This window comes from Microcebus murinus, chromosome 3 (assembly GCF_040939455.1).
Source record: "Microcebus murinus isolate Inina chromosome 3, M.murinus_Inina_mat1.0, whole genome shotgun sequence".
NCBI lineage: Eukaryota > Metazoa > Chordata > Mammalia > Primates > Cheirogaleidae > Microcebus > Microcebus murinus.
The window spans coordinates 77,879,804-77,894,633 of record NC_134106.1 but is presented as its reverse complement, the minus strand read 5'-3'; the positions used below and the strand labels follow the sequence as shown (position 1 = coordinate 77,894,633).

Genomic DNA, 14,830 nt, shown 5'->3' with positions numbered 1-14,830 from the left:
TTTTTCCTTTCCCTCTCTTGTGCCATAATTGCCATACATTTCACTTTTCCATATGCTGTAAACACATATTCCATTGTAACTATGTTTTCTTTTAGCAGTTAGTATCTTTTAGAGCAAGTAAAAATAGAGAAAAAATATTTTACTTTGCCTTCATTCACTTTGTGTTTCTGATACTCTTCTCATATTGCTTCTGCCTAAAGATGTTCCTTTAACATTTATGGTAGAGTAGGTTTGTTGGCAGTGAATTCCTTCAATATTTTTTTTTTCTCTGTCAGAGAAAGTTTTAATTCTTATATCAGAGGTCCTCAAACTTTTTAAAGAGGGGCCAGTTCACTGTCCCTCAGACCATTGGAGCGCTGGACTATAGTTTTAAAAAAAACTATGAACAAATTCCTATGCACACTGCACACATCTTATTCTGAAATAAAAAAACAAACGGGCAAAAACACCCACATGTGGCCCCCCGGGCTGTAGTTTGAGAATGCCTGTTATATCTTTCAACTTTTAAGGACATTCTAACCAGGTATAAAACTTTGGATTGCTGGATTTTTTTTTATTCAGTACTTTAAAGATCTTAATCCATTGTCTTCTGGCTTGTATGGTTTCTGAGAGATGTGTGTTTCAATTCTTATCCTTGTTCATCCATAGATAGCATGTCTATTTTCTCTGACTGCCTTAAAAATTTTCCCATTGTCATTGATTTATAGTAGTGTGAATATGATATGTCTAAATGTGTTTGTTTCTTTGTTTTTAGTATTCTGCTGGTATTCTCTGATATTCTTAGATCTGTGATTTTGTGTCTGTCACTAATTTTGGAAAATTTTCAGCCATCGTTTTTCTCAAATATCTCTTCTGCCCAATTTTCTCTTTCTTCTCCTTTTGGAATTAGAATTAAGCTTATCTTGGATATTTCTGATATTGTCCTAAAGTTCTTGAATAATCTGTACTGTTTGGGGGATTTTTTTTACTTTTTTCTCATTGTATTTTATTTTGGATAATTTCCATTGGCCCTTCTTCAAATTTCCTAATTCCTAAGCTCTATCAGTTATACTGATGAGCCCATCAGAAGTATATTTCATCTCTGTTACTGTGTTTTGTTTTGTTTTTAACATTTTCATTTGATTCTTAATAATGATTTTCATTTCTCTACTGAAATTACCTATCTGGTCTTGCATGCTGTCTACCTTTTCCTTTATATCCTTTAACATATTAATCATAGTTAATATCTGATAATTCCAACATCTGTGTTATATGGGAGTCTGTTTCCAATGATTTCTTCATCTCTTTAGACTATATTTTTCTTGACTTTTGGTGTGCCACACAATTTTTTGTTCTTGTTGAGAGCTGGAAAAATTGAATAGAATAATATTAAGATAAATGTTTTTTTTTTGTTTTTTTTTTTTTAATGTTTGGAGATGAACTTGCCTTTCCTTCTCCTAGACCTTTAGTGTGGGAAGTTGTAGTAATCTAGTCAGGAGTTGGACTTATTGAAATTTCTTGTTGGTATAGCTACCTTCAGTGCACCAGAGGCTTTAAGTTCCTCTAGTTATCTTGTATTTACGGCATGGGCTAATTTGCCAGAGGGCTTTTCTGAATATGTGCTCTTGTTTTGACTTTGGGTCTTCTCAGTGCTCCCCAGAGAGAATCTGTCTCTTGTAGCTCTACTGGCTATATGTCACCATTATTTTTACTGGGTGTTCACTAGCACATGTGAAGGAAGGTGGTAGGTGGGGCATTCTCTGATGTTTTGATGAAGCCTCAGTCCTAGGCAGGCACTGTGAACCTGGATCATAGAGGTGTGATTTTCACAAATATCCTGCTCCTCCCTAGAGGTAGAGCCTTTTGTTATCTGTTCCCTTCCTCAACTGCGGCAGACTTCCATCATAACCTCAGCCATAATTTTTTGTCACCTTCCATCTGCAGATGAACACTTTTGTTCCACAGGAATGATAGGGGATGTGGGTCTGGCCAATTTTAGCAGTGTCTGCTGTTCCCCTCTCCCAGTCATACCACAGGAAGGCTTTCTTGGGATTCTTTTCCAATCATGGCTGTAAGTGCCTAGTGGAACTCCTGGAGGAAAATCCTATGAGAGAGGACTTCATACTTTTTTATTAGCCCACATTCAGCTGTTAGCAATTTGTTAAAATTTTCTAACTGAATCATCTTATCACTTTGTACAGCATTCAGTAGCTTCTGTCCTGCATAAGCAAAAACTGAGGTCCTGTTTTGTCTAGCAACCTCAGTTTTCTGATGGGTGAAAAATTAATTTGTCTTGGTATTTTCTTATTATAAGGGTAGCAGCAACTCTTTCTCAAGCTCTCTACATCTCCAAGCTGAAAGTAGAAGTCTACATTGGCATTTTAAATAACACAATGCCCTAGGTAAAAAAAAAAAAAAAGTATATATATATATATATATAAACAAATGTCTGATTTCTAGTATTTCCTGTTGCATGTGTCAAAATCCATAAACTGGAAAAATGTTTCAGTAAGAGAAAAGGCACTTCATCATATTTAGTGCCCCAAGACTATAGCTTTTACCTTTATATCTTCATTATCACCTGAAATCATGGTGCAATGAGTTGTTTTCTCAGAGCAAACAAGTGTCAGTCTATAAGTCGTTGACACTGTGGCTCCATTCAGCCACACTTGGAAACTTTCCTGCCCTTACCTACTTAATCTGCTGTGTTCTAACATAAGTCATTATTTGGTTGTTAGGCAACAGCATCTTATCTACAATCTCTATTTCCTTGTGTTCCTTACTTGTACTTCCTTTGATTTAAAAAGACTTTTTACAAGATTGTCATGGGGAATAAAAACAAAAACTGACTTTCTAAAGACCTTCTGGAAAACTGGACTCTTTATTGGGGGAAGAATTAAGCAGAGGGCAAACCAACTTCTTCTCTGTTTTGGCATCTTCTCCTGGCTTCTATGATGAGTAATCCATTTCCAGGATCAAATGCATATGCTTAGTGACAAACTTAAGAATGAAAAGAAGTTATATAGAGGTTTTGATAACCTAGAGTTCAAGCCTACAGTGGTTTGGAAATAGGCTTAGAAAAGTGAGAAGTTTAGACTTTTTCCCGACTTTAGTTTTCTTTTTTCAAAATCAAGATAAAGCATAAACATGTTTTTAAAAAGTCATAGTCTAGAGCAGAAGTCAGCAAACTTTTTCTGTAAAAGGCCTGATGGTAAATATTTTAGCCTTGTGGGCCAGGCAGTCTCTGTTACAACCACTCAACTCTGCCATTGTTAGCGCACAATCAGCCATACATAATACAAATGAATGTGACTGTGTCCCAATAACACTTTATTTACAAAATGGGCAGCCAGCCTGTGGGCCACAATTTACTGACTTCTGAGCTATAGAATAATATTAAATGAACAAAGCTTTCCTCTCCAAGAGGCAGTCCCACTCTCTAGAGTAACCATATTTAACTGTATTCTTTGGGTAAATACACCCATAATTCTACATAATATGCTTGTAACTCTATTTCTTGACTTATTAATTTTACACGATATCTACTGAGTCCCCTCTCCCCATCATGAAACATGAGAAAATGGCCTGACTTACATTATTTCCTTGTTCCACAGTGAGCAAACTACTACATGCAAATCTACTCCCAAAGGTCAAAGGAGCTGAGAGGCTGAAGAAAGAGGCTGACAAATCCAGTTTCTCAGAAAGAAACATTTAATAGGGACTTACAAACAGAAGCAATGTCTCTGGTGCCTGAGAGATGGCTGATACCTGCACTTGCCCTCCTGAAAGTATTCTTTATATAATAAGCCCCCCCCTTTTTTTTTTTTGTAAAACATGTGCAACTGGTCATGTCTCAGACCCTCTTGAAAAACTCATAACTGCTGGAGACGTTAGAGAAGCATCTTTATGAGGGGTTATCTATGTACAGGCATTGTGTCTTGATCTAGCTGCAGGAATGCCTTGGTATGCGGAAGTCAAACGTCAGTCATTATGGCGGTTTCATGTCAAGATGGCGTTACTCTTGCCATGGAACAGACTGTTTTCCTACACTCTTCCTTCCACAACTCCCCAAGACTTGTCTTTTATAAACATATTTATTAATAGTTTGTTTGTTTACCTTTATAACTTTCCTGTTTCTTTTTCCATTAACAAGACTTTTCCTCTTGATGCTTTCCCTAGGGCCAGGAGCAAGAATCTTCTTATTCCTTCTTTGCCTTACACTCCTCCCCATCCTTGTCTGCTACTGTTAGCTCCATTATTACTTTTACAACACCCGTGTTATAATGTTTGCATTCTGTTTTGTAAATTAACTGGGTCTTTGGTGCTCTGCCAGGAGTTGATTCTAAAAATTGCAAACCAAGAAACAGCATTCACAATATTTTAAATATGTAAATATTAGTCACTGCAGAACTAAGTAGTGTGATTGGAGAAATAAATATAATCCACTGGCACTAAATCTATCTCTCCACAGAGAATGTTCCAAGCTTCAAAGCCACATGGATGGTTTTTTTCTTGTTCTTCAGGAAACACCCAAAACCATGTCACATCTCCATTCTCAGTCCTATCCTGGTGATCTTATTGATAATCTTCCAGAACTCTGTTCTCTGCTCCCTTTTCAGGTCAACCTGCTGTTGTTTCTTCGAAGCAATGCCCTCACACCGTGCTTAGAGACATCCACTTTTGGAATCCTCACTGCTTTCCCTTCGAACCATCCTTGGGTCGCTTGTCTTAGTCCTTCTCTTTGAAGCTGTTTGTTTTCCTCAAGGCTATCTCAATGAAAGTTTCAATTCTTCATATTCTAGGGGTATTTATTCAAAAGAAGATGAGTCACTCCTTAGGCAGAACTGTTTTCTCCTCTTTCCCTGGGTATTGATATTATTGCAACCTGGAAAGCTGAGAGCGATGTCGACAGTCTCAGCCGCACTAAATGAGGAGTGAGGTGAATCACTCCTGCCGACTTTTGAGCTCAAACACACACTGGCTCGTGTGATGCCAGGCTTGGTGCTCGCAGAAGAGGCCCTGGGAGCTCTCTTTAAGCCTCAGTCAATATTTGGTGATCAAGTGGGTGTTTTCTGAGCCAGGCCTATCAGCTTAAAGGGTTCTCCCTTGGGGGAAAAGTCTTTTTAGCACCTCAATGCAGGGGATGAGTCCCCTTTAAAGTGCTGAAGTGGTTAATCCCTTGACCTCCCAAGATAGAGAAAGCTGAGTTGGGAGGGCTGGGCACACGCAGAAGTACAAGCTGTGAGTCACTGGTTCCAAGAACTTAATATTCTCCACGAAGGACCAGCCAGAGCAGCAAGCCCAGCGCCAATGGAAGCATCTTTAAATTAATTGAATCTCTTTATAAATCCAAAGGATAAATTAAATAAATGAATTTTATGAGGTCAGTTGATTTGTAGTTCACATTTCCTCTGGTAGGACTTGACTACAGATTTATCACTGCATTTCTGAAGCCACATGATTTAGGTCAGGCCGCTGAGGCCTTTTGGGGCCTTTGATAACTGCCATGATTATTAAGGCCTTGGAAGAAATAAAATGTGTCTTCCACAATATTTACTTATGTTCTCTGTACAAAATGCATAATCATATTGCCAAGAATGTAACTTAAAGTAGGAAAAAAAGGCATTTTGTTCTTTCTTTATTTCCCCTCTAAGGTATCACTTAAATATTCTCTGCAAATTGTAAGTGCTCAGCTTGAGCTTTTATAACAGGGTGGGACAATTTATGACATTCCCCCAGGTCATTCCTGGGGAATGAAAAACAGCAGCTGGTGCTGACACAGGGACACACCAGGCTGGGCACTTTGTTTTCAGAATGCCAAGAAGTGTAGGAGTTCATTGGTTCACTGTGAAATGGCCGTTGTCTAACCTTTATTTTCACTACTTTGAGGGAAAAAACTACCATGACCACTTGTGATAGTTAATTTTATGTGTCAATTTGACTGGGCCATGGGTTGCCCAGATAGCTGGTTAAACATTATTCCTGGCTGTGTCTGTGAGGGTGTTTCCAGAAGATATTAGCATTTGGAGAAGATCCCTCACCAATGTAGTGAGGACCTGAATAGAACAGAAACTGTGGAGGAAGGGCAGACTTGCCTCTTCTCTGCCTGACTGCTTGAGCTGGGACGTGGGTCTTCTCCTGCCCTCAGTGTGCCCAGCCTGCAGGCTGAGACTGGAACCTACACCACTGGCCCTCCAGCTCTGAGGCCTCTGAGCTACACCATCAGCCTTCCTGGATCTCCAGCTTGCAGACAGCAGATTGTGGAACTCAACCTCCATCATCATGTGAATCAACACCGTATAATAAATCTCCTTGTATAAGCCATGCATAGCTCAATGGCAGGGATACATCCTGAGAAATGCATCATTAGGCCATTTTGTCATTGTGCAAACATCACAGAGTGGTACTTACACAAACCTAGATGGTACAGTGACTACACACCTAGGCTTTATGGCATGGCCTGTTGCTCCTAGCCACAAACCAGTACAGCACTTGACTGTACTGAATGCTGTAGGCAATTGTAACACCATGGTAAGCGGTAGTGTATCTTGTGTATCTAAACACAGAAAAGGTAGAGTAAAAATACAGTTTTATAATCTTATGGGACCACCATTGTATATGAAGTTGGTCAAGGACTGAAATGTTGTCATGTAGCACATGACTCTGTGTGTCTCTGTGTGTATGATATACATGAATATATATATATATATATATATATATATATATAGCCTATTGGGTCTGTTTCTCTGAGAACCCAGACTAGGACAACACCTGTCTGATTTCTAATGTTGCATTTCAAGGACAATAACTATCTTGTCTGTCCTCACACATTTTATTGTGGAATGGCACTGTGTGTTGTCCAGATAGAATTTACCAGCTATGATGTCCCCCTGCTTCAGAAACAGGGTGGTGAAGCATGATCAACAAAGAAGTGTGTCCACTGAGAGGCAAGTTTAGATATGGGAGTGGGACTGTGGGCACAGGAGGGTGTCCAGGGGGAGCGTTACGATGACATCTCCTTTAAAAACAGAGGCTGTGTGTTTAATTGACTTGGGAATTGCCTCTGTGGTTCTCAGCCGGCTCCGAGAAAGGTAAGAACCCACCCAAGCCTGTTTTGAGGTTGGCCTCCAGCCCAGGAGGAGGAAGGCTGTGAGGTGAGGGAGGGGATCAGGAACGTCCAACACACTCATGGCCCTACTCATGACCAGCTATTAGGGTCTTCCACCTTCATTACAGCAAGCCCTGCAGGGTTGCTGGAAGAGCTGCCCCGTGGGGAGGCGCGGCCCTGATGGTTTCCTCTGTTGCCAGAGAGCAGTCTGCAGGGCGCTGCTCAGCATGGCCTGGGGTGTGGCCCGGGGTGTGGCGGGAAGACAGGCCAGATACCTGGAGCTCTCTCAGCCTCCCAAGGCCGTTCTCATCCCCAGGATACTCTGCGGGCACCTTGATGCTCAGCAAGGAATGCATCATAACAAAGAACAGGTACAGACGTTTCCTGCTTAATTGGAATACTTAATACCCAATTCCAGGAACTTGGCATATTCTGCTCTGCTTGGCACCTAGCATAGCCTCCGAGGGTAAATCTGGAATGAAGGGACGTTCTTCCCTGTCACCACCATCGAAACTCCCCTGAGGGACCCTGGAGTTGCTCCAGGAGGCCTCTTGCCAACTGCTAAATCCCCAAAGTCCCGTCCTCACCTTTCCCCAGAGCAGCTCATAATCCAAGAGCCACAACACTTCCGTGGCGAGGCAGAGCACACCTTGTGTGTAGCCAAGCCACACACGAGGGCACAATAGAAAAATAATAATAAGTTGGAGCTCAGTGAGGGCGAGGTGGCGGCTGTGTATTTACTCAAGGTGGGTCTGGGGAAAGTTTCACGGAGTGGTCAGGCTTTCGAGACCTGTTTGAAACGTGGCAGGAAAAGGTGAGGCCGACACTGAAGGGAGGAACGGGCACGTGTCCCAGGCATCCTCTGAAAGTCCTGGTTTCTCCCTGAGAACGCCGTGTGCAGCGGCCGGGGGAAACCGGCCAGGACCGGTGACCAGGCGCTTGCATCCCCCCCGGGCCAGCTCCCAGGCCTCAGGAAGCTGTGTCACAACATCTTCCTCTGACACAACATTCGTTCAACACCCACCACTAGGTAGGCACTGGGTATACCCTAGGCAAGCACAGGGGAGACAAACAAGGAGGTCCCTGCCCCCAGCTGGCGCTTGGCTCTCCGGGAAGAGGAGTCAGACAGTGTGTGGCGGCAGAGACAGCGTGGCCGTCCCGTGCGGTGGCACAGGGTAACAACTGCAGTGAGAGACGAGAGAGGATTCTGCTGCAGCGGGCCGGAGGGGCACTGCTGTGGCCTGAACGTGTCTGTCCCCCAAATTCATATGTGGAAACCTAACCCCCAAAAGGATGATATGGGGGGGGGTGGCCTTGGGGAGGTGATTAGGTCATGAGGCTGGAGCCCCGGTGATGAGATTCATGCCCATGTAATAAGAGGCCCCAGAGAGCTCTCTCGTCCCTTCTGCCACATGAGGACACAGCTGGAAGGCACCATCCATGAACCAGAAAGAGGACCTCACCAGGCATTGAAAATGCTGGCACCTTGATCTTGGACTTCCCAGCCTCCAGGACGGTAAGAAATCAGTTTCTGTTGTTTCTGAGCCACCCACCGTGGCTATTTTGGCACAGCAGCCACGCTGACGAAGGCAGGCCGTCTCCATCTCGCAGGAGGTGGAGGAAGGAGAGGGGCGGGAGGGTGGAGGGAGGGACGCTGGCATGCAGATCCAAACCAAAAGCAAGACTGAGCTGGGAGTGGGCACTGTGGGAGACAACGTCTAGGGGTTTAGAATTTATTCTAAAATCCATGAAAAATCACAGAAAAGTTTTGTTTCAATCTATGTGACGTTACTATCACCTACAAGCTAACAACTCCCAACTTGACTTCTCCTTCCCAGACCTCTGTCCTGAACACCACCCGCCTCCTGCCCAGCAGACACCAGGAGATCTAGACGCCTGCCCTGCGTATAAATCTGGTCTTCCTGTGATAGCCCCTGTAATAGTGCGATATCGTAAGAAATACATGTTTCTTCTTCAACCCTGGTTCCTAGCACAAGAACTCTTCACATTTCTCGAGTAACAGAGGTGAGAGAAATATCTTTGTCATCCGCAATGAGCCCCTCTCCACCACGCCTGAGTTTAAGGCAGGCCCCTAGGTAGCCACGGCATGGGGCTGGTTGCCAGAGGAACCGACCACTGATGACAGGGTTGGAACTTTCAGCCCCACCCTCCACCCTCCAAGGAGGTTGAAGACGGGAGATTGAGCTAAACACCAATGGCCAGTGATGTCATCATCACACCTAAGTGATGTAACCTCCACGAAACCCCTAAATGCAGGGTTGGTGAACACACGGATGTGCCAGAGGGTGGCGTGTCCAGAGGGGGCATGGACGCTCCACCCCCACCCCAATACCTGTCCTCTGCAACCCTTTTGTCTGGCTGTTCCTGAGTTACAGCAGCCTTTATAATAAACAGTAAATGTAAGTAAAATGTTTTCCTGAGTTCTCCGAGCTGTTATAGCAAATTATCAAACGTGAGGAGGGCGCTGTGGTTCCCCACCGATTTATAGCCTCTTGGGAGTATGTGGGTCCAGGACTGGTGACTGGCCTCAGCAGGGGGTGGTCTTGTGGGACTGAGCCCTATACCTGGGGGAGCTGACGCTTACTCCCAATGGGTGGTGTCAAAATGGAATTGACGTGTAGGGCACCCAGCTGGTGTCCAGAGTATTGGCGAATTGGTGATTTGAGGAACAAACCCACACGTTTGGTGTCACAGGTGTTGTGAGTAGAAATAGTTCCAAGTCCCTATTTCAATGAATGGTTCGTCTCCACCTTGGTGCCTCCACCAGACACCTGTGAACCATCCCCCAGCCCCCACAGTGAGTGCCTGCCCCATCTGTGACGACACCTCCATCTTCATCTCCATCTTCACTCTCACCAACCTGGTCCAAGCCTGGGCTCACCGGGCCACTTCAGCAGTCCTCCTGAAGGCTCGTAAGCAGTATTGAAAACTTGCATTTTAGAAAGGTGGGTTTCTGGATAAACGTGGAGAATGGACTGGTGGCCAGTGAGAATGGGGACGCGAGGCCATTGCAGTGACCCTTTCCTTCCCTGGCTCATGAATGCCACAGCACACGGTGGCTCCTGCTGCAGCAGAAGCTGGAGACTGGGCTGCAGGCAGAGAGAGCAGAGGGTCACCCACAGAGAGGAGATGACGGGGCGGGAGAGGGAGTGCAGAGGGAGAAGGGGCTGAGATGCACAGAGGAGAGGAGTTGAGGAAGGAGTGTGAGCAATAGGACAGCCACAGTGGGAGGAGGAAGTCCGGGCTCTGTGGGCCCTGGAAGTAGTGGTCACAGAGTCCGACGGCCTTAGATCCGAGAGGGTGAGCAACAGGAGGTGAGAGAGGTTTCCTCGGCGTGCAGGGCAAAAGCCAGGCAGTGGTGGCTGGAGAACTGATGGGAACTGTAAAATGGGCAGTGAGGACAAACACAGGTGGGAAAGCCCACTGTTCACTTTGCAGGAATTTCTGAGCCCGGCGTCAAACATTGCCAGTATTAAAAATGAAATGATGGGAACTTGCGGTTAAATAGATTATATTAAAAAGCAAAGCAATAAATACTGAAAACTCATCCCTTCTTATTTTACTACATTTTATAAAAAATTATTGAGTGTATTTCTACCCACTGTGTATGTATGGTGGAGACTACCTAATGATGCACCTCTGAGCATCTCTTCCAATTCTGCATTTACTGGTATCTCCTTGGTGGCTTGAAACTGGCTGGTGGGAATATTTCCACCATGAAAATGAGCAAACTCCACAAATCAGAGCCTTTTATTCCTGGAGAGCCAGTTGTTAAACATTTACCAGCACACCGCTGGAGGAGGGCGATCAGAGCACTGGCAGAGAGAGAGTAATGTCATTTTAGCAAACAAAAGGGAGAAAAAGATAGCCGCAAACATGAAGAGGTTTGTGGGCTTCATGGCAGGTAAGTGAGGAAGTTTTTCTGATGACTTCCATTTCTCTCTGTTACCCTGGGGTGAGGTCAGCTGCTCTGTGTGCAGGAGCCGGAGAAGAAAGCTGCTCAGAACCGAAGGTCCAAACCAGGAAGGCCAGTGGAAGATCAGAGCTTCTAGACAGAGGACAGGGCCATCAGGGGACCCGAGACCCTCAGGAGGTATGAAACAGGAGTCGGGGGAGAAAACTAGTACGCAAACTGCGTGGAGAGGAAGAGAGGAGTGTGTTTGTAAGATTTCAGAGAAGCTCATTTGTAAGCATTTCAGAGCTTCCGACGTGCAGCGCTGACCTGAAGCCAGCAGGCACGGTGGAGAGCAGCAGAGACACTGTCCTCACCTCCCTGCGACCCCGCCAGGGAGGCAGGCAATGAGTGAAGAAAGCTAACAATGACCAAATTATGGTGAGCACTATGAAGGAAATAAATAAAAGGACACTGTGATACCAAGTAAGGATGGGAGATTCTAAGAATCTGTAAACAGAACTGACGATTGAAAAAGAGAAAGCCGTTAAAATGGTGTGTTTTGTTTGTTTGTTTAAAGGTGACTAAGAGTATATAATAAAAAGTAATTCTCCCATCCCTGGCACTAGTCTCCAAAACTTCTCTTCCCAGAAGCAGCCAGGGTTTACCTCATCCATTTCCAGAGGTAGTCTAGGAACAAGCCGTTTGAAGAGCCAGGGTAAAGATGGGCACGTGCAAAGGCCCCGAGGTAGAAAGGGCCTGCATGTCTTGATCTGCAGCAGTGCTCCCCAACTTTCATTTGCACACAAACCACCTGGCTATCATGTTGAAATCCTGACTCTGACGTAGGAGGTCTGGGGTGGTGGTTGACATTTCTAACCAGTTCCGGGTAACGCTGACTCCGCTGGTCTGGATCTCACTCTGAGTGGTAAATAAAGTCCTAGGGGACCATTAGAGGCCAGTCTGGCCAGAATGCCCTACAAGAGGGAAGAATGGGTTGAGGCAAGGCTGGAGAGGCAGGTGGGGCATCCTCAGTCAGGGCCTTGGGGTGCAGTAAGAAGATTGGGTGGTTTTGTAAGTGCAATAGGAACTCACTGGGGTTTTATGCAGACTGGGGATGGGAGTGGTATTACATGATCTACTTTTTTTTTTTTCTTTTCTTCTTCTTTTTTTTTTTTTTTGAGACAGCAGTCTTACTCTGTTGCCCAAGCTAGAGTGCAGTGGTGTCATCATAGCTCACTGCAACCTCCAACTCCTGGGCTCAAGTGATCCTTCTGCTTCAGCCTCCTGAGTAGCCAGGACCACAGGTGCTCACCACCACACCCAGTTAATTTTTCTATTTTTTGTAGAGACAGGGTCTCGCTCTTGCTCAGACTGGTCTCAAACATCTGGCCTCAAGAGATCCTCCTGCCTCAGCCTTCCAGAGTGCTAGGATTATAGGTGAGAGCCACAGTGCCCAGTCTACTTTTTCTTTCTAAATCACTCTAGTTGCTGGTTGCATAGGCAAAATGACAGTGGGGAGACCCGTTGGGAGGCTACTGCACAAATCTTAGCCAGAGGTGATGGCGATGGTGGCTGGACCAGGATGGTGACTGGGAGGTGGGCAGATCCCAGCACACTTGGAAGGTAGGACTGCAGAAACTTTTGGGTGGCTTGGATACGGAAGTGAGGGGAAGGCGGCATCATGCATGACCCTTGGGGTTATGTCTTGAGCAAGTGAGTGGCTTGTGTCGCCATTCATGTTGACAGAAGGAGCAATGGAGGGGGCTGTTGAGACTGAGAAGGCCGAGTGTCACCAAGGAGGCGTCTCGGAGACGGTGGGATGTGTGAGGCTGGGGCTCAGAGGTGGGTCTGGGCATGGGGTATCAATTGGGAGCTGTCAGCTCGGGCGTTTTTTAAGGCTACGAGAAGCAGGTATATAGAGAGGAGAGGAGAAGATCTAGGAAGAGGCCTAAGGGATGGGATACTTAGGGACTGGGTAGAAAGAACAAGGGGAGGAGGGAGAGGTAGGCATCCATTGTCAGCCATAGGGAAGTCTTGGCAGGACTAAGGACTCAAAGGATTTGCATTTTACCTTTTCTCTTCTGGTGTTCATGGAATCACTTTTAAAAAGAAGAGGAGCAGAGGAGGGTGAGTCAGGAACACGGGTCAGGTGAGATCACCCCAGCAGCTGTCAAATCGTCACTGCTCAACGAGGCCCGCTGGAAGGACACAGGGAAGAGCTGCTGGCACCAAGTCACACAACACCGAGGACGGACAGATCGGGAGGCAGAGGCCAGCTGCTTCCCCTTCCTGTCCTGCACGAGTTCTTCGTGTTAATCTATTATTCTAAAAATTTATTCATTGTCTACCAAGTGATCAATTTCTTATCATTTGTTTATTACTATTTTTACTTTCATTATCACATTAGATTTGCACACATGGGAGCCTCCGGGGGACATCTTTGTTTATTAGTTTATAACTTAAAATGAATATTTTATACAGAAACATTTTAAACAGAGGCAGAAAAACTCTTAACCCAGTTTTATCTTAGGCTAAAATTTTATTATCGCTAATTCTCGGGCCTCCAAGCACTGTGCAAACAATCCTGGAGGAATGGGAGTTATCAATTATTAATAACTGTTAAATTAGCATGGAGCTTGGTTCTCCCCTAAGTATGTTCCAGAACAGCAGGGCAGGAACAGAGCCTCTGCTCCCTCTTGGGTCTCCTGCTCAGACAAAGCCGAACCCTGCCCAGGCACGTGGGCGTCCCCACATGGGCCAGCACTGACCCCACGGCCACTGCCCCCACCCTGCAGGGCACCTGGGAGGGGGCACCCCAGGCCTAGGACTTCCTCTTGAATGGAAGGATGAACCCATCTCCCAAGGAATTCCTGCAGGGACACGTGACCCCGATATTCTCCACAAGCTGGGGCAGGAGCCTGCCTTTGGAGTTTGCCCCCCTCACCATTCGTCATGGGCTGAATTACGTCCCCCTAAAATTTGCATGTTGAAGCCTTAATCCCCAATACCTCAGAATGTGATTATATTTGGAAATAGGGCCTTTAAAAGGTGATTAAATTAAGATGGGCCAGGCCCTAATCCCCTGTGACTGGTGTCCCTGTAAGAAGAAATTTGGACACAGACTCACACAGAGGGAAGACCACGGAAGACACAGGTGAAGATGACCATCTACAAGCCAAGAAGAAAGGCCTCAGGATAAACCAACCCTGCTGACTCTTTGATCTTGGGCTTCCAGCCTCCAGAACTGTCAGAGAATAAATGTCTGCTGTTTAAGCCACGCGGTCTGTTGTGCTTTGTTACGGCCACTCGACCTGTGTAACGCACCATGCGCACCCATCCCTTCCACCACGCCTGGTGCCCTGGTGTGCCACTCTCCTCCTTTATCCCAGCATGTCTGCGAGGAAGAAAACGTCCCTGCTCTAGCATTTAGAGGCCACCAACATTGAATTAACCACCCCAGAGGAGAAGCAACAGGGAAAGGACTCTGGCCTTCCCCATTCAGAGCGGCCTTGGAGATTAGGAGACGGATGGATCTCATCGGAGCACGTCCTGACCTTCTGCCCACGCTATGCATAAGCCGCTCAGACTCCCCTGGCTTTTGAGTGCAGATAGGGTGGTGGATGAGGCCCAAGATTCTCAGAGTTCACCTGGCCTCCTCAGGGTCTTCAAGATCATCTTCTCTTCTTGGTTATCAAAACTGTGTGTGTGTGTGGCAGGGGGGAAGCCAGGGAAAGATTGGAAATTCAGCCACCTGCCACCTTGCAGTAGCTCACAGGTGTTAAGAGGCATTTTGACAAACCTCAAACTGCAAATAGCTTTAAGCTACA

General features: G+C 45.6%; 1 long non-coding RNA gene across 2 annotated transcripts; it reads left to right on the top strand.

Moving 5' to 3' along the window:
- The first annotated feature begins 8,116 nt into the window (after positions 1–8,116).
- On the top strand, positions 8,117–14,291 carry LOC105883614 (uncharacterized). 2 transcript variants are annotated; one of them, XR_012918613.1, is made up of 5 exons: positions 8,117–8,603; positions 8,926–9,507; positions 11,089–11,201; positions 12,350–12,440; positions 13,114–14,290. It is a non-coding gene; the product is annotated as an uncharacterized LOC105883614 (long non-coding RNA). The 2 variants fall into 2 exon arrangements; XR_012918612.1 differs by having other exon boundaries at positions 12,350–14,291.
- Positions 14,292–14,830: the final 539 nt, after the last annotated feature.